Genomic DNA, 18,165 nt, shown 5'->3' on the forward strand with positions numbered 1-18,165 from the left:
TACAATTACATATTACAGTAACGAAACACAGACCCGCACAAAATTATGGGGTGATGTCGTGAAGAGTATATGCCTTCACTGTAATGCCTGAGGTGCGCTCTACATTAGCATAAATGATTAGTTTTCTATGCATAAGATGTCCTGAGCTTACTACACGAAAGCTACAATTACGAAAGTAAAGTGAAAGAAGATTTCCTGCTTCACAAACAGCTCAAAGGGGATTCCTTTGTGAAATAAACTCATCCCCGTTTTAATGGAATAATCCCTCTTTTGTTTAACGTGGCCGAACTCCAGGATCTTAATCCTATTGTTTCCCGAAACTCAGGGTGGGTTATCAATCACTGTTACCGGTTCCGCGTGTTTATCCTTTCTAAACTAATCCCAAACGTCATTATAAATACCAATCCTTTCGTCGCATCCTTCAAATAATCTCTTCATCAACTGCATTGGAAACGTACTTCGTGAAAGCCCGATGCAACACTGCCATCCCCATCCAACTGCCACGCTGAGAAAAATGAACGCCCCCGCCCCCCGAAAAATTCCCGACACCAGTAACGCGTCACATCCTTCTCTCCCACTCTCTATTCCCCTCTCCTGCCTTCTTCCCCTCTCCGTCTAAATGGGCCTGGCCCTTTCCACATCCTACTTCCGTCGTCTCTCTTTCCCTTTCTCCTCTCCATTTAGAGCGGCTGCTGTTGGGAAAAAAAAAACGAAACAAACTTGGATGTATATTTATCCCCTTCAATCCAGGGAAGCCCATTTCCTCCTCGTTCCCCTTCTCCGTTACGCCCTTTCCCTTTACTCCCCTCTCTCCCTCCGCCTTTTCCTGCTTCTGCTAGTCACAGCACGCTGTCTACCAGTCTCTTCCCTGCAGCGAAACTGTGATGCGGAAGAATCGGCAAAGTTGCAGTAGCGCACGTTCTGATAATCGATTACGTTCACCGTGTGTTGGTGCTTGGTAGTCGACTGTTCTGTGTGAAGTTTCGTGTTTGCCTTGTGTTGTCACTGTTTTGCTTCTGCGTGCATCCAAAGGAGACCGGGAGTTTTGCAGTGGAGAAGGAAGAGGAGGTTGACGGCGGCGGTCGTTTCGATTTTTGCAAGGACATCATCGGTTGACATCGCTGGTGGTAAGCGCGATTTCATTCGGCGTATTCATTCGTCGTCCCTAGATAAGCTTCTGTGGTCCACATTATTTGTGTGCCGTACGTTTCGGTTAAACGCTCCGAGTAATGTGTACAGATCGTTGGAGGCGATATGAGTGATCGAAAGCCTCTCGTGCGGAATTACCGGAAGCACGTTGGGGCACGGCGAGAGTGGGCTTTGCTTATATATAGCGCACCACCGCTGCTACCTGTTGTCCGTCTTCGTAAGCAGGCTCCTATGAAGTGACACGCGTTTTGCGTACTTTAGAAGAGACGTTGTTTCACTTTTGCTCCGTTATTTAAACTTCCTCCCCTTTCGTGTTATGTGGTGAAGTTACGTTTTAAAAGTGCAGTCGAAGTGCAATTAGAGTCGTCGAAAGAAAAGTGCAGCTTGTATGCTTTTTCGCTCAAGCACACCGTTGACGTTCGGGGAACGTTAACTGTCGGAAGGTTCTGGATACTCACCGTCTGGTTGCACTCCGTTTGCTAACACAGACATTCCGTGACGCAGTAAGCGAAATAAAGTATGGTTCCAGCGGCTCAGTGGCGGACGCGTCAGCTCCCTCAAGGTCGCGGGCTCGAACCCTGCTGGAGACGCCAGCGACCTGGTGTCATAATAGTACGTGATAAAATTGTTCCATGGGTCGTCATATTCGACGAGAGACGTTTTCCGTGTTTTTTCTTTCTTTCTTTCTTTTTTTTTTTTGCGTGGCGTACATAAGCCACCGTTGCTATAGTTCGCTATCGTGTGAAGTTCCGGAATTATGTTTTTGGGAATCCCTATGGGTGTTTTCATCGTGTGAATTGTCATCAAGTGGGCGAGCGATCTGGTAGAGGTGGGCATTTTGACAGGGACGTGTAATTATCATCAAGAACCATCTGTGGAGACCATGGAAAGGGATTAAGCGTACCCCAGAGGCACAACATCCTGACCCAATATTGGACCAATCTTGGACCAATATTGGATCATAATTGAATAGTATGGGTTCGTCATTCAATTAAGGAGGATCATCCAATCTTACCAGTTGCATCACGGCAGGGACATGCATGATACGTTGTTCTATTTATATCATTTCGTGCTCAGCAGTGGGGCACACACTCAAGAAAAAATGCGTAATTAAAGCTTTTCGTCCCTTAGATTGCAATTACTCCCATTTTAGTCCCTCTAACGCTGAAATGCACACCCCAGCACTGCAAATAACCCCTGATCCCCGCATAAACTTTAGTGCATTCCGACTCCTTAGCTAATGGCTGTGGCAAAGCATTTTGCCCTCAAAAGGACTACAATTATTGTTTTTTTTTTTCTCTCTCAGTTTGCATATCGTGGTATGAGCCTATGATAAGTAACTATGGAGAATCCGTTGATAAGATTCCCTTTGATTTCATGAGCTTGATGGGTTGTGGGTTCTTAAATCTCGCACGAATCCTTTTAATATATTGGAACGATTTGTTGATTAAAAAAAAGAAAAAGAAGAGTAGATATGTCAACGAATTGTACTCCTGTTTCATACGAAGTCTGGGTACCTCAGGTGTGTTTTATTCATCATTTATGTGCTATACTATAAAATTACATTACGCTGGCCATTTTGCCATCAAAACGTAATCGGAAACCTTAAAATCGGTGTTTATACCCGATGTGAAGTCGTTTGGCCGTCTGAACAATTCCGTGTAGGTGAACGGAATTATGTGTGTCTGAACAGCTAAGCAGTGGTTTATCAGGGACGATGACTCTATTATACAGTCAGCGATTATTTAGCCAATGGTTGTCATGACTTCATGAGTTTCATCATTTGAACAGTTTTTTTTTTCCCTCCGTGATCATCGTGTCATCTGAATTATACGGTGGTAGCCAAGGTCGTGCTAAAGACTGGGAGGTTGCGGGTTCGGATCCTACCACCGGCTGTGCTGTCTGAGGTTTTCCCTAGGTTTTCCGAAGACTTTCCAGACGAATGTCGGCACAGTTCCCCCTGAAGTCGGCCCAGGACGCATACTACTAATCCCCCTGTCCCCCCACTTCTTCTTGCTGTCCTCTCTCCATCTGTCCACATCTCTACACCGCTCACAGCCACAGTTGCTTCGTGGCGCTAACACGGAACTACACACACAAGAAAAGAAGAAAAAATAATAATACGGGGCTAATACGGAACAAAAACATATGCGTGGATATAAAACTTCGTTTTTCTTAAAATTTCTCGTGCATGACCCTTAGATTAGATTAGATTAGAATGCATGACCCTTCACAGCGACTTCTTCGGTCATGCCATGTGTGGAATTATTCCGTCTCTAGGTGTTCAGCGGCCTTGGAAGGCGAGCATGGCGTCCGATTCTTTCACATGCGTCCATTAGCGTAATGTCGCCGCATGCGACCTCTTTTTCTGCATGTTGCATGTTTCATTATGGGGTAAACACGCTGCGCTAAAATATGGGCTAACGCACTCACGTTGATAACTTTCGCGTCAAATATTTGTTACGTTCCGGTTGTGGCACCCCGGATGACGGAATATGCTAACAATATATTTATGCCGCATTCGTCGTTCGTTAAATTAATGCCTGATGAGGTTCATGTAGCGCTTCGACGGCCTTTGCTCTTTCACGTGTCTAGGGCGATGGTTATTGCGTACTTTAAAAAAAATCATGAACTTCACGTGCAAGTATTAGCTGAAATTTTGTGGAAAATTAAAGGGATACAGAGGGACCATCCAAAAATTTTCAGATGAAGACGTCTGATGAAAGTGTGTGTGTCATTTTACCGAATAGCGCGAAAGGTTTTGATTTGTGCAATTTGTTTATAAAAAACCCCCCAAAACAAAATAAACTCACATAAACATGGCTCCGCGCGTTCAACTGCCACTCCGGTTATAAACGAGGAGGAGAAGTATGATGCCACGTCACCGATGACGTTATAGGGTCAACTCGTTCTGGTTCGCCGGTCAGTGGAGGACAGCGCCGTGTCCCTTTGCCGCCGTAAACCTGTTTTGCCAGTTCCCCCGGAGAGTTGGGGACAGAACGAGCGGCCGAATCATGACCGAGCCAGGAGCAATGCTTTCTCAGAACTCCGAACAGCCGAGTAGCAGACAACATTTCTCTGGACCAATCAGTGAGCGTGGCCCCTGTAGCGTCAGCGCGAGGTCCCAGGCAGATCACAGGCTGGTACTGCTCTCCACCGCCGTTGCGCACGGTCGCTTTTTGTGGCGTACTTTAAATTCAATTTCTGCGATAATTATGACTCTATGGGGTGAATTAATTCTTATGGTGCATCTTACTGGCCTGCTTAGCAGTTTTATACGAAGAAAACAGGGTGTTAAAAATGACTTCTGTGCTACTTTAGCGCGTTGTGCAGAAGTTATGTCAGATATCGGTGTCGGGAAATACCAGTCATTTTAGTCGTTTTGGGGCGAATATGTGTTGTCACGACCTTTCGTCCCTTTCGGGATTCAATGGGTCAAAGACGGACGGACAACAAATTCTCGGATAATGTGTTGTCCGTCCTTGTTTGACCGTGTCTTTCGGTGCCCTTCACCATGAGTTCATAGCAGCTTTCCCGCATCATCTCCCCGTCTGTCTTTAGGGACTATTTGTAGCTCTGGGGAGTAAACTTAAGGATTAGGGACTAAAATGTGGAGTAATTTCAATCTTGGAGGTTAGAAGCTGTAATTGCTTCCAAATTTACTCCTTTCTTTTCTTAGAGTGTAATTAGTGCCCTGGGTCACCCGGCGAGCATGAAAACAATTCCCTTCCCTTTTGTGCCATGCCTTCAGTACATATACGAGAGATGGAGGACTGTCTAGGTTTCGAACAACCGACATGGGAGCACGTAGTGGAGAATGTAGTTCTTTTACTGAACAGTGCATAGGCTGTCCGTAAAAAAAAAAAAAAAAGCAAAGAAAAAGACCCCAAATTACTTTGCGAAACCTAGGAAAGGAGTTGCCTCAGGACAGAAGCCACCGATATTTCGAACAGAGACTGTTCTTCTTCTGCGGAAACCTGTACGTTAAGTAACGAAAACCAAAAGAAAAACCACATTTACGCTTTCAACGCCAACTGAAAAAAAAAAAAAAAAAGGAAAGAAAGTAAAGTAGTGGGACTAGCTGCCATCCCACCCATTTTCTTTCAACACAAGTCCACTTGCAATCCCGCACCGCGCTATGTGCACGTCATTGCAAGCTGAGCAGAAGGACGATCAGGCAGTAACTTTTGCTCCAATAGAGGCTCGTAAAAGGGCTCGTAAAGGTTTCATAATTAAACGGTTACGCGTGACACGCTCTCGCAGTGAAATATGGCACCATTACAGAGTGGTGTCGCTCAGAAGCACGGTAGCGCAAGTGCGGTCATTACAGTGCATGACAGCCGTATGCTCGCGATTGGTCGAGTCTGGAGTCTCCGTGTGTCGTTATGCAGAGTGCCGCTGTGGAATGTGCCGGGTCTCGCTATGGTGCTTTGGGTCTGGGTTTCAAAGTGGCACATTTGCATAACGAACACTGAAGGCGCATCTGCTTTTAAAGTGGGGCTCCGCGGAGTCGCCATGAATTGGGAAAATGAGTTTTATTTTCACGTTGTATGTGCTATTATACGAGATTTTGTGAAGAAAGGAATTTCTGAGAGTGGAGAGCATAAACGGAAAGTGTGTGCACAGAATGTAAAGAGCCGAAGTTCAGCGCTGTTTGTTGGTGTGAATTTTTGCAGACGACAACAAAGCAGACTGTCGTCTGCTTTGGCCGTCTTCTCTGTGTGTTTCGCTTTTAAAAGTAGCAGAAGTTGGGCTGGTTGCTACATATTAGCTGCCAGTATAAGCCACAAAAACACGGCAACTAGCCAAGAGTGTGTCTTTTCTCCTGTCCGCGTGTTTTTTTTTTTTTGTTTTTTGTTTTGGCAACTGAAAAGTGATTCTTTTGTCTGCTCCGGTACCGGGTGGGGGTAGCCGAGCGAGCCTCGGCTTGGAATTTGATAAAACGCACTAGGCCAATCGCATGGCTGGCAGGTATTTTGTGATATTCCTTGTACAACAACAACAGCAATAAATGAAGAAGTGATGATGACATGGGATGTTTCCCCGTGGTAGCCACAGGACCCTACCCCACTTCACAGTGGTTAATATGAGAGGATGAATTATGGTGAGATTGAAGCGACGACAGGTCGGAGTTCTGTTTCTGTTTATTATAAGTATGTATAGAAAAATTGTAGCTAAGAAATTAGGGTCATTCATTTCGCGTCACGAAGGAATGAAATCGCTTTTGGTTCAGAACGCACCTAAGCTTAATCAGTAGTCTGTTGACCACTGCAGTACAAGTGGATGATGTGACAGACCTGTGTAGAATTACCTCTAAGGTTTATCTGCCGATAAGAGCTCCCGATAGGAGCTGGAGCATCGCGTCAAGGAATCGCAAATAACGGGCTTACCGTGTGGCCATGATATGCGTCATGGAACAGAAGATCGTTATAGTTACGATGCAAAGATTGTCGTGGTTAGAATTTTGACGTTTTCACCTGCTAGGTTTTTTTTTTTTTTTTTTGTTAGCAGTGGAGACACGCATTGCGAAGTACGAAGTAAACGTTGAAGTAAATATTCGGTATCGTGTGCCAGCCCAACGATGACGATGTGATACGAACAACTTTGTTTTGGTGCTGATGATTATGATGATCGTGGTATTATCAGCAATTTCGTGGTGCTTTCAGCAGTCGGGTGCTGTACCCGATTACACGCGCGGGATGTGATACGATACGACGGTATGATTGTACAGTACCCCAACACAAGCACTACTGTGCCGCATATTTCCTGAATTTATACTTACTTTCCTTGATAGATAGTCGATTGGCGATTCATAACCTCTGAAAGTATACCGTATTTTCCGGTGTATAACGCGCACCCCTAAAAAAGGGCCAAATGTGAAAAATGTTCGATGTATAGCACGCACCGCAATGGTGCTACAAGCTTCTGTACTGCCACCGGTATACACAATAAACCAAAGCAGTGTATTATATATGCATATGCTATATTTGAAACACATTTAGTCAAAACCGTTAAAGTCCGATGCAACAGCGTCGCTGTCATAGTATACTTCAGTCTCCTCTCTGCTTTCCGTTTCGCGTCCCATCTCAATCACGCCATTCTTCTGAAATGAACTCAAGATTATTGACTGCTGAATAAGCATCCTTAAGCAGCATCATTAACTTTTTATGAACTTCAGTGCCCATTCGCCGGTTTTGTTAACTGACCCTAAGAGATATGGGAGAAAGCCACAGCAGCACACCCTGGAAGAGGGCTAGAATTTCTACGTCACCGACCTGAAAATGAACTCTGCAGGAAAATATTTCCGTGTACAACGCGCATCGCTAGATAACGCGCAGGACCTCATCAGAACACTTTTATACTGTATAACGCGCGCGTTATACACCGGAAAATACGGTAATCAGTTAACATATACTATGCTTCTAAATCCCATCTATTCTGAATTAGCCATTTCCATTTTCAAACTGCCGCTTGCGCTGTTGTTTTCCTCAACGCTGTTTTTGCTTGGTGATCGAACGCGTTTCAGAGAGTTGGGACGGTGGAGCAGCTTTCCGGGGCTCTGCAGATTTTCTCCGATTTTTGAAATCTCTTAGTAGTTTCGGCCTTTACCAAAGTCTTCCGCTTGCAATCACGCGTTCAGCAGCAGGTGAGGCTCCGAGCTGGTGCGCATGGTCAACTTTGGACACCTTACAACACTTGGGCTTTTCTCGCAATCCATCTCGATTCTCTATTAAAAGAAACAAACTCGACCGCTCTACGACGTTTAGTTATGAGCGAGGACCGAGTTCGAGCGTCCACTTTCGTCATCACTAAAAAAGAAAAAAAAAAGAACTTTGCTATAAGAGATGATGGGCGGGGCAAGTAACGCTTTGCAAGAAATTTATCGCAAACGATCGGAAATCTACATGCGACTGAATTCAGAATTCTCTGGTTGCGGTCAGACGTCGGTTTGCGTGTTGTCGCACACAAACATCGTTTCCGAAGATAAGCTTCCCTCCCATCTAATGGTCAGTTTAAAGACTCAAAACCGGAGACGTTATCTGTTACCTGCCATGAATTAGATATTTCAACCAGTGGTCCAGTGGCGGTCCGGAAGATAAGTACCTTACCTTCCGGGCCACCAATGCACAAAAAAAAAGCAGCTATCTGTGACATTATGCACAGTCCACGTTCTGCTCACACTTTATCACTGCACTTTATGGAAGCGTATACGAAGAGGGGAGTCAAGTCCTGTAGATCACATAAACAAAATACAGAAGCCGACACTGAAGATTTTGTTTAAGTTTTATTTGTACAAGCTTTCGCGTGGAGGTCCACGCGGGTACCTGAGGAAGCGTGGACCTCCACGCGAAAGCTTGTACAAATTAAACTTAAACAAAAATCTTCAGTGTTGGCTTCTGTATTTTGTTTATGCACTTTATGGAGTTTATTCACTGATGTCGCTCCCTAGAGGGCACTAGGTTCGAAGAGGCGGAATCCTCTCACCTGCTTAGTTTCTGACGAAGATTTCTTTCGAAACCAAAAATAGCGATATGAACACACGTCGGTAAATAAACGTCGGAAATCCACCTCAAAGTCGCTTTGCACCCGAATGAACGCGAGTGTTATTTCCTGTAAAGCGTGCTTTCGCCGCAACGCAAAGGCGCTATGCGGGAAAGTCTACTCACAGTTCTCTGCGCGAACTGTGCTGCGGGTTATGTTCTACTGCACCTGGTCGCGTTAGACGTAGCAGAAGCGTTTTGATTTCATCTCTGCTAATTCTTTAGCTTCGCTTTCGTTTATATCTCGATCTGAGGTGTGGTTTTGAAAAAAAGTTTATTTTTTAAAACGCGTATTTTAGTTATTGGTGTACAATTTTTCAGAAACGCTGTGCGAGAAATCGGTGGTTATTACGCTCACCACGAAGCGGCGGTTTTCGGTGCTAATATTTTATAAGTGACGACACTCGGTGAAAATCGGCGAGAAACTAAACTGGCGTGTCCTATGAAGACAGCTACGAGCACGCTGGCACACGCATCGTCAGATTTATCACGTTCATTTACTCTACAAGGACCGTCGTTAACAGTGCGCATTCCGGTTATTACCGATGTAGAAGTATTTTCACCGACCGCGTAGACAACATACCGCGGTATGTCTATGTGTGTTTTTCGGAAAATACTGAAGCATGAAACCCCATTGCTAACATTGTTTTGATGTGACCGTAAACCTAGAGTGCGACACGTGCCATAGCAGCATCTAAAACCACGTCGATTCTGCATAAACTTCGACATGCCTCGGCCACCGGGAAAAAGAAAAGAAAAAAGGAACATCCCATTTTGAGCCAGGGCAAAGTGTAACAAATGGTTATCACTACCGCTAGACGGCTATAAAAATTCATTATTATCGTCATGGCGCAAGACTAAATCGCAATCGCGTTCCATCTCAATAGGTCCCCTTTATCGCCCTCTTCTAACGTTCCTATCATTTATTATGCGTAGTTTCTGTTCGCCGCACGACTGGCCCCATTCCGTAGTCCTTGAATGCCAACCCAGCCTCGTTCTTTGCTTGACCTTTTTCTCTTTCTTACTCCTCTGCTTAGCAGCGCCGCCGCCGTTGTCGTCATTGTCTTGTTTTGTGGATCGATAGCAGGCCTGGGACTTGGGTCTTCCCCCGCGGAGCCAAAGTCGCCACTCGAAGTGGAGTTTTCTTTCAAGGACACTATTTCTTCGTTCCTCTTTTTCTTTTTTTAATGTACCCCTCTATTCGGGAAAATTAAGTTAAACGTTGGGTATTAAGTTTAGGGATCGCAGTTTCCTTAAGATAATTTTATTATCATCATTTTGTGGCTGCTACTATGTCCTATTTTGTTTACGTGTAGTTTTCCTTCGTTTTATCTGCTTGTTTGTTTCATGGGTTTTCGCTACTCTGCAGGATTGCACGGAAGTATGATATACTTTGTTCGTTTCGTTGCTGCTGACGGCTTTCACTGAAGGTTGATTGAAATCCGGCAAATGAATTATTCTTTGAAAGAAAAGGAAAAGCCTCCTTTTTGAGCTTGATTACTCTGCTATACGTATAGTTGCGTTTGTTGCTTTGTGTATGTGTGTGGAAACATCCTCACGTGTACGGTAAAGTTAAACGAGAAGCAACAAAAAGTTTATTTTATTTTCGTGATGGTGGTTGGCGTGTTCATTCGACACAGGCGACAGCAAATAAGCAATGGAAGGCGAAAGACGTGTAAATCTACGGTAGATATGATTGAAATTAAGGCGGAGAGTATAATCTGGCGTTGGTGCAAGCCCCACATACGAAATACGAAATATTTTATTTGAGAAGACTTATCTCCATACAAGTTTCAGTTGGGACTGCGAGGTTAAACCTCTGTTGCAGTCCCTACTATCAAGCAACATAATACGCATGTAATAATGTTACCTGGTGATAATTGAAAGTGATGTGACCTATCAGTAATAACAGCATATATCAGACAACATCAACACGACAACGAAATATCTTGCAGCTTCTAACAATTGAAATGCCTTCCAAAAGAGAGGGAGGAATGTATGTATCTAAGAAGAGGAAAAAGGTAGATTGAAAGAAGATGACACTTGGAATGCGAAAAGTACGTAATAAGTTAAGAGCTAACACAAAAGTTAAGTAACGTCTTCCTCGTTTTCTGATGGCAGGCGCTTGTCGCGTAAGACTGTTGTTATCGAACACCGCCCGTCGCAACGCGTAAACATAACTGATCTGTAATGATCGTAACAAGAAGCGCGGATTATAAGACGCGTCCTTTTTCAATTTTCGCACCCGTTTCAGTATTACTTTTCGTCTGACGTCTCTCTCTATCTCTATATATATATATATTTTTTTTTTTTTTCATTTACCGTCAGATGAGAGGTACAGGCATTACTTCGGAGATTACATTGAAGAAGACGAAGGACCGCTCTCCAATTTCCTTCCAATATTTTCCCTTAGTGAGATGAGAGATTTAGATACGTGGATTTTGGGTCATTTCAGTCGCAGCTCATGTTATGAAGGAAGCAGAGCAGGAGAGAGGCAGAAAAGTACACGTATACAAGATTACTACAAAGCGCGTGCGAATTGGATTTCAATTTCCTTACACTTTCGACTGCTGTTGCCTAGTGGATATTCTGGATCGCTTTATTGTCTCACTTCTTATCTAAGCCGCTTGCGTCATCAATATTTAATGTTTCGGTACGATCGTGAAGGTTTGAATGTTACCAAACTGTTTCGGAGAGGAAGTATCTAAATTGATAATTGACCAATGGTCAAAGTAATTTTAGTGTATTTCATAGGATCTTTTTGCTGTTTCTCCCGGTCCTATAGCTGGTTGGTAGACTTTTCCTGCCTCTTAAAAGTATAGGTGTAACTATCTTATGGATGTGGGCTATTTAAATGATTTATGATTTTCCCCCTGTGGTTTTCACGTACCAAACTCTTGCTGGCCATGGTGTTTTTAGCCTTTTAGGCACAAGTTAGTATTATACAATTTTTCGACACATTGTGTCCACAGTAACCCACGCGGCGTTAAACCTCACCATCATTATCATCATGGCACAAAATATAAAGGCACTTTCAAAAGTAAGTGAAAAATTACGTTGTATTATTTACGTTGTAAGTAACTCGCTCGTACGATGCTTTTTGAACTTTTTTTTTTTTCAAAAAGAGATTAAACGTTTCGGAGCATTTGCATGGCATGCACGAAAGCTCGTTTTAAACTAAGTGCAAATTCTTCTAATCGTTTAACCCCGTTTTTCAATTACTCACCTTCGCATACTTGATATTAGCTTTACAATTCGTTATTTCTGCATACTTTTTTCAACGAGCTTAGTTGAAGAGCTCCCCTGCGCATCAGTGCCGGGCTCTTCGCTCCCTTTTTGCTTTCATGCAGGCCACTGGACTCCTCGAAGACCTCTAAACAGAACTCCGACCTGTCATCGCTTCAATCTCACCATAATTCATCCTCTCATATTAACCACTGTGAAGTGGGGTAGTGTCCTGTGGCTATCACGGGGAAACATCCCATGTCATCATCACTCCTTCATTTATTGTTGTTGTTGTTGTTAGTTGAAGAAAGCTGTCGTAAAGTTCGGACGGAACTCCACCGCCTATGATTCCTTGGAACTTTAATTAACTGCGTAATCCTCCTACAAAGCCGACCAGTCCCAAAACCGGCTTTGATAACTCCAACAAAGTATAAAGCCTGCCATGGAGTTCGTTGCGAACGCTTTACATATACAATTCGCATTCCATCGCAGCTTCGTCCGTTTAGTCCCGTAGAATTCGTGGCGCTAATGCGACACTCGAACGTATTTGCACAATCCTCGGTGCGAACAGATCTCGTACAGGTTCGTAGCAGAGGATCATGTCCCACATCCCGGCACCTGCAACAGACGCTTCGACTGCGGTTCTCGCTTTCGATTGACTTAATTGCGTTTCCTCTTTAATAAATATCGCATTTTCTTCCCCTAACCCACGATCCGCTCAGCTTCAGCGCGGCAAGTAATTACTTCATTAATCTCCGAGCTTTCTCACTACGAGTAACGGTAAAAGTATTTTAGCGCCTTCTCTAACCGTCTTGACGTCTGCATTTCCCCGTGCTCAGAGATCCCTAATGCGTATGACATTGAGCTAGAAAAGCGTGTAATTTAAGAATTGCGCCCAAAAGCACCTTCCTTTGACGGCGATCTAAATCTTGCAACGCTCTTTGGTTAAAATGCGATTCGCAAAGAGAGCCCGCCGACGTTGCACGAAACGAGGTTTCTATTTAATTTTCTTTTCTTTTTTTTTTTTCGAGCTGGGTTCGTTACGACGGGGAGCTTTACGAAGACGTATGGTCTTAAATTTATAACACAAATCCCGAAAGCAGCCGAGGCTCGACGAGCTCTTCTTGAAGATTAGAAGGCTGGAAAATGAGAAGGAATACAAATACGCATACTCAGAGCACAGTGAACGAGCTTTCAGTAGTCTTTCGTTTTCGGGAATGCGATTATGAAGAAGTACACTCTGTTGCTTGTGTTGAGCCATGTTGGTATTGACGTTGAAAAATAAAAGCAGTCGCTGCTTGAATGTAAGGAATAACCTCTATTGTTAGCTGTTCTGGGCTGGGGCTACAGTCCCCATTTTTTTTCTTTCAATCATCATCATCATCATCATCGTTAGCTGTTGTAGTCGAGTTTCGACTCCGGTAATTTTTCATATTGTCGCGTAAGGTATATGATGGATTGCCTGTCGTAAGCGATCTTTAGCGATTTGAATTTATTAAAGTGTTTCGAAACCTGTAACCTCTCTAACCACATACTGTAGATGTACTACTACCCGTTAATAAGTACTAATCTGTTTCGATATATTCTGATCGGAAAGATCTACTTGGGATGCCACGTAAAACCGGAACCAAGCGGAACCATCAAGCATGCAGGTGTCTCACTGAAAATCAATCCGGCACTTGGCGTAAGGAAGCGATTCTATGCGGTGCTATATATATGAGGGCGATTTGTTTGTGTCTGTTGTTTTTGTTGTGAGCCCGCACGGAATTGATCGTCGCTATCGGACCACCCCATTACCCCTAGTGTACATTATCTGCACCAGGATTACAACATAGTGCTACAACCGCTGCCGGATCATTACCCGGGCACTGCTCGCTCTACTTCCCTGTATTCGATGCTATCTGTCATCGAACAGAGTGCGCGCATGGTGATCTTGCGCTCGACGTCGGCTCTGGGAAAGTTTCGAGGTATAATTCCTCTTCATCCGGAACATAACCATTAACGAAATTGTAATTCCATCGTAAAAACGCAAAGTGAGTGATGGTCTGTACGTATATGTGACGGGCGCTTTGCACAGCGAGTCGAAATTAGATTGCGCAACTGTGGTCTGCCACGAAAGGGTCGTGAGAACTTTTTCTCACTGAAAGCTGTATGAGAAATTTTGAAATACGTACGTATTTGTCTGTGGCGTTAGCAAAGAGGGAGGGGGAGACTCTTTTTTTGCGCATGCGCTGTAGTAGCAGACTTCACCCTGTTAGTGACTACACCCTTGTGTTTTCGGAAGTCGCGTTCTTCATTCTTTTTTTTTTTTTCTTAATCGAGCAACAAACGGATTTAATTTCAGGCGCTGCCCAACAGAGTAGAAACTTACGCGACATCGGGTGGATTTTGCATATATTTTTCGCAACGGGTGCCATGTTGCTGCGAACAACAATAACAACAGATAAATTAAGGATAATGAATGGGGAAAATGGCCACATGAGGTGCGACCCACTGCAACAAGGCACAATGGGCAGGATGATATGGGTGCTGCGAGTATGAAATGAAAGTGCGGCATATAGCTGTCATTTTCGCACGCAACCCATTGTTTACAAACGCGTCACGTCATGACGTCACGAGGCATGGAAGAGCTGTTGATACAGGTGCAGTCACCGGCGTAAACGGCAAACACGGAAAGTTCCGTGTTTCTTGCGCTCTGATCACCAGTCTGGCCTTTTGAAGTCGTCGTGACGCGTTTGTGACGTATTTATGACGCAGGAGCACGAGGAATCTGTGTCTGCTTGCTGTTGGCGGTCGCAGATAGCATAGTTGTGTCTTATTCGAAAGCAGGTGGTGTGAGATAAGCTATCGTGAAATCACTCCGACTAATTACGTGTTGGGAAAGCGCTCCAGATCGTTAACTGTTTATTGGAAAGGCAAGATCGCAATCGGAAGAAGGGACAGGGCACGGAACACCACGACAAATTGCGAGACACAGCAAAGGTTCCGGTGATTATCGGTGTATAATTATTTTCACCGACCACGTAAACAATTTACCGCCGTACGTTTATCGGTGCTTTTCGATAAATAAAAAAAAATCGCGTCCTGTAAATTTTGTACCGGATTAAATTGATTGTCTGCAGTTGATCCCTCCGAACACTACAACAAAATAAAGTTGTCGTTCGACGATGATGCATGACAGTGAGAAACACAAAGAATGTACTGCAGAGAATTTGTATAAATATAAGAAATAAACAAAATAGTGCAAGGTCATAGAGAGATTGCGCAACGTTCTCGAGAGACGGATGACCACAGATGTAAAAACATCCACCGGGCACATCGAAGGTGCCATACCAAGCGGTATTATGGAAATTAAAAGGAACTGGTTTTTGATACGGAAGCCGTGAATGCGAGACCTTGTTCTTTGACCCACGAGAGCATAAAGCGCATTAATGCTTGGCATCGATACGTCTTCATTTTAAACCTGAAAAGCTGGCGCGCGCGCTGCCAGTGATCTACATCGATTCTGTCGTGCACATATCGTAGGCTGGCCTTTACGAACAAGATCGTTACTTGGAGGAATATGGAATTACGTGTGCAAAACGTTACGTCGATGATCGCGGAATGTGAGATCTATGATTTCGTGGAGAGGGTAAAATTCGTGACCAAATTATAATACTTGGTTGATTATTTGCCATCGTGTCATTTTCGACTTCTAGCGACTACATTGCGGTCATAATATTACGCTAATTAAATCTAATCGATGAAGCAACGCAAAATTTAAGTAGAAGAATAATTGTTGCGCGTAATAATAACGTTTTTGCCAAACAACTTGTCAACGCGGTCGCTTAGCTTGCGAGATATATTACGTACTGTTCCGCGTCCCGGGTTTTCGCATCCTTCAAGTTTTTTTCCCCTCTCTCCCCCAATCTCTGTCCCTAAGCAGTAACCCTTTCGTTTTCAACGATATACAGGGTGTTTGCTCTAACGTGTCCAGACATTTCATTTAAAGCGAGCGATAAAAGAGAAACGAGCTCCACTTTTCAGCTACTTGACTAAGAAACAGGTGCTACTAGTGAAGCAGTACCTGTTTCTTACCCAAGTTGCAGAAAAGTACCACTTTGCTCTTCTTTTATCGCTCGCTTTAAATATAATTTCTGGACACGCTAGTGCGAACACCCTGCATACGGTAATATAAAGAAAGAGGAGATTCCTGACCAACGTCATCATCTTCCAAACGACGACGAAGAAGCGAATGTTAGCGAAGAAGTTCCCGCACGTTTGCTCGCCGTTGTGTGGCAGCGGTGTCGAACGGGGGGCATATATCGCGGATGCGGATACTTTACTATGCGCATAACATATCAATTTCGATTTGTTTTCCTTAGGTGTGAAACGCAGAGGAAAAAAGCCAGTACCGCTCGACAAAGGCTCCGCATCTTCATAAATTTTAGCCTGCACCACTTTCACAGATCTCTTCATCGTCAAGCTTTTCCAAGCCTTGTTCTCTCTGTCTTTTTTTCGCCCGCAGTAAATGCAGAGCGCCGCTATTTGTCACGCTCCGTTTGGCTCGCGTGTAGTGCAGGTGGTATACGAGACCTTGTGATGCGGGCAACACGTTGCCAACTCTATCGCTTCGCATCGTGGAATGATTACACGCATTGCTTGGTGAGATTATTCTATAAGCTGATTAGGCAGTGATAGGGCAGTAAAAGGGCGAAACGATTCAGATTTTTCGTAACACCTTTTCTCCCTTGCTCGAACACCCACTCTACAAATACTCTTTCCCTTGGGGCTCTTTCACACGTCCGTTTTTGTCGTCCGCTTGCCCCGTAGGTTCCAATGGGTCCGTTTTACCTCCGTTAAAAACGTTCGTGTGAAACAGGCCTTACGCGAAGCCTATATACAGGGTGTTTCACCGAACTTGAGAAAAAATTCTAATTGCCGACGTACTCGCCAGAGGATTGTGGGACTTCCTGCAATTATACCTTCTGGAAACTTTTGCCACCATTAGGGTCAAAATCAAGCGGGCGGGGCTAAAGCGTAATTTTTACTAATTTTTTTCCGACTATTTCTGTTGCAATACTGTGCATAGTTTTTGTTGGGCCTGCGTTTATCCGTGGAGGACTTCATATTTCTGTAAAAAAAAAAAAAAGAGTGAGGTTCGCTTGCCAATTTTCAAAGTTCAGTTGACAAAAATAAATTTTCCACAATTAAAAATTGTCCAAAGCCTTCGTAAATGGCGGCAAAAGTTCCCCCGAAGGCAATTGCCGAAAGTCCCACAATCCTCCGCCGTGTATGTCGTCAGTTAGAATTTTTTTTATCACTTTAGGTGAAACAACCTGTAACAAACACGTATTCACACAGCTTAGCTTACTACCTTACTTACTTACTTACTTACTTACTTACTTACTTACTACCTTAGCTTACTTTCCTTTTTTCGTGTGCATCTGTGTGAATATTTCTACGTGAGGAATGAACTGTTAGATTTTTATGAGTTAAGTGTGCGATTCGCTTCGACCAGTCTCTGTGAACTCAGTGAACCCAACTGACTCAGTTGCGGCTGCTAGCTTCAGTACTTATTCATTAGTTTCGGGCGAGTCATAATTATAACCTATAAAATAAAAAAAGATGCAATTTTAGACTGAGTTCGATTAAAAGGACATTAGACCCACTCAGAGTTAGGTCCCGAGAACCACTCAGCTGACGACGACCACGCAGTTTGAACGCTGGCAACTGCACGCTATAAAGGCTACAATTATAAAATCATTTTTGGATCACGCTGCATTTCGTGACACACTTGATTAATTGTAACTTCCTTCTACTTCCTTGTTTTTCTTCAGCATAGCTCCGGCCTTGGGCTGTGCGATACATGGCAGCACTGCAGCCTTCTTGTTGGGACACCATTTATCAAGTGAGCCGATCAACACAGGCTGATAACGTAACGTAATTATCGCGCGACGCGAACCAGCGACCTATATTTTGATGCGAAACACGGAGTTGGTGTTGTCGGTACTTATTATGCCGTTACGTTGATTAATGAGCATGAACTTGTCCTGTAGACCTCGTTTCGCGTCCCTGTGTCTGGAAAGGACTTTGCATGGTTTGCTTTTTTATGAGTAACGCTTGTCGTTTTGCGTCTGTGGAGGCTCTATCACTCTAAGAAAAAAAGGAGCAAAATAGGGAGCAATTGCAGCTTCTAGTCCCCTACCCTACACTGCAGTTACTCTCCATTTTAGTCCCCTAACTCGGACATTTACTCCCCAGGGCTGCA

General features: G+C 44.0%; 1 protein-coding gene across 3 annotated transcripts in view; it reads left to right on the forward strand.

The window, feature by feature from the left end:
* Positions 1–861: 861 nt before the first annotated feature.
* Positions 862–18,165, forward strand: part of LOC135394754 (cGMP-dependent 3',5'-cyclic phosphodiesterase-like) — a 164,307-nt gene continuing 147,003 nt past the window's right edge. For all 3 annotated transcript variants that reach the window (XM_064625684.1, XM_064625686.1, XM_064625689.1), the window contains exon 1: positions 862–1,127. The gene's annotated coding sequence lies outside the window, so the exon portion shown is untranslated. The remainder of the gene's footprint in view (positions 1,128–18,165) is intronic.

The sequence above is a fragment of the Ornithodoros turicata genome, chromosome 5, assembly GCF_037126465.1.
Source record: "Ornithodoros turicata isolate Travis chromosome 5, ASM3712646v1, whole genome shotgun sequence".
In the NCBI taxonomy this organism is placed as follows: Eukaryota; Metazoa; Arthropoda; class Arachnida; order Ixodida; family Argasidae; genus Ornithodoros; species Ornithodoros turicata.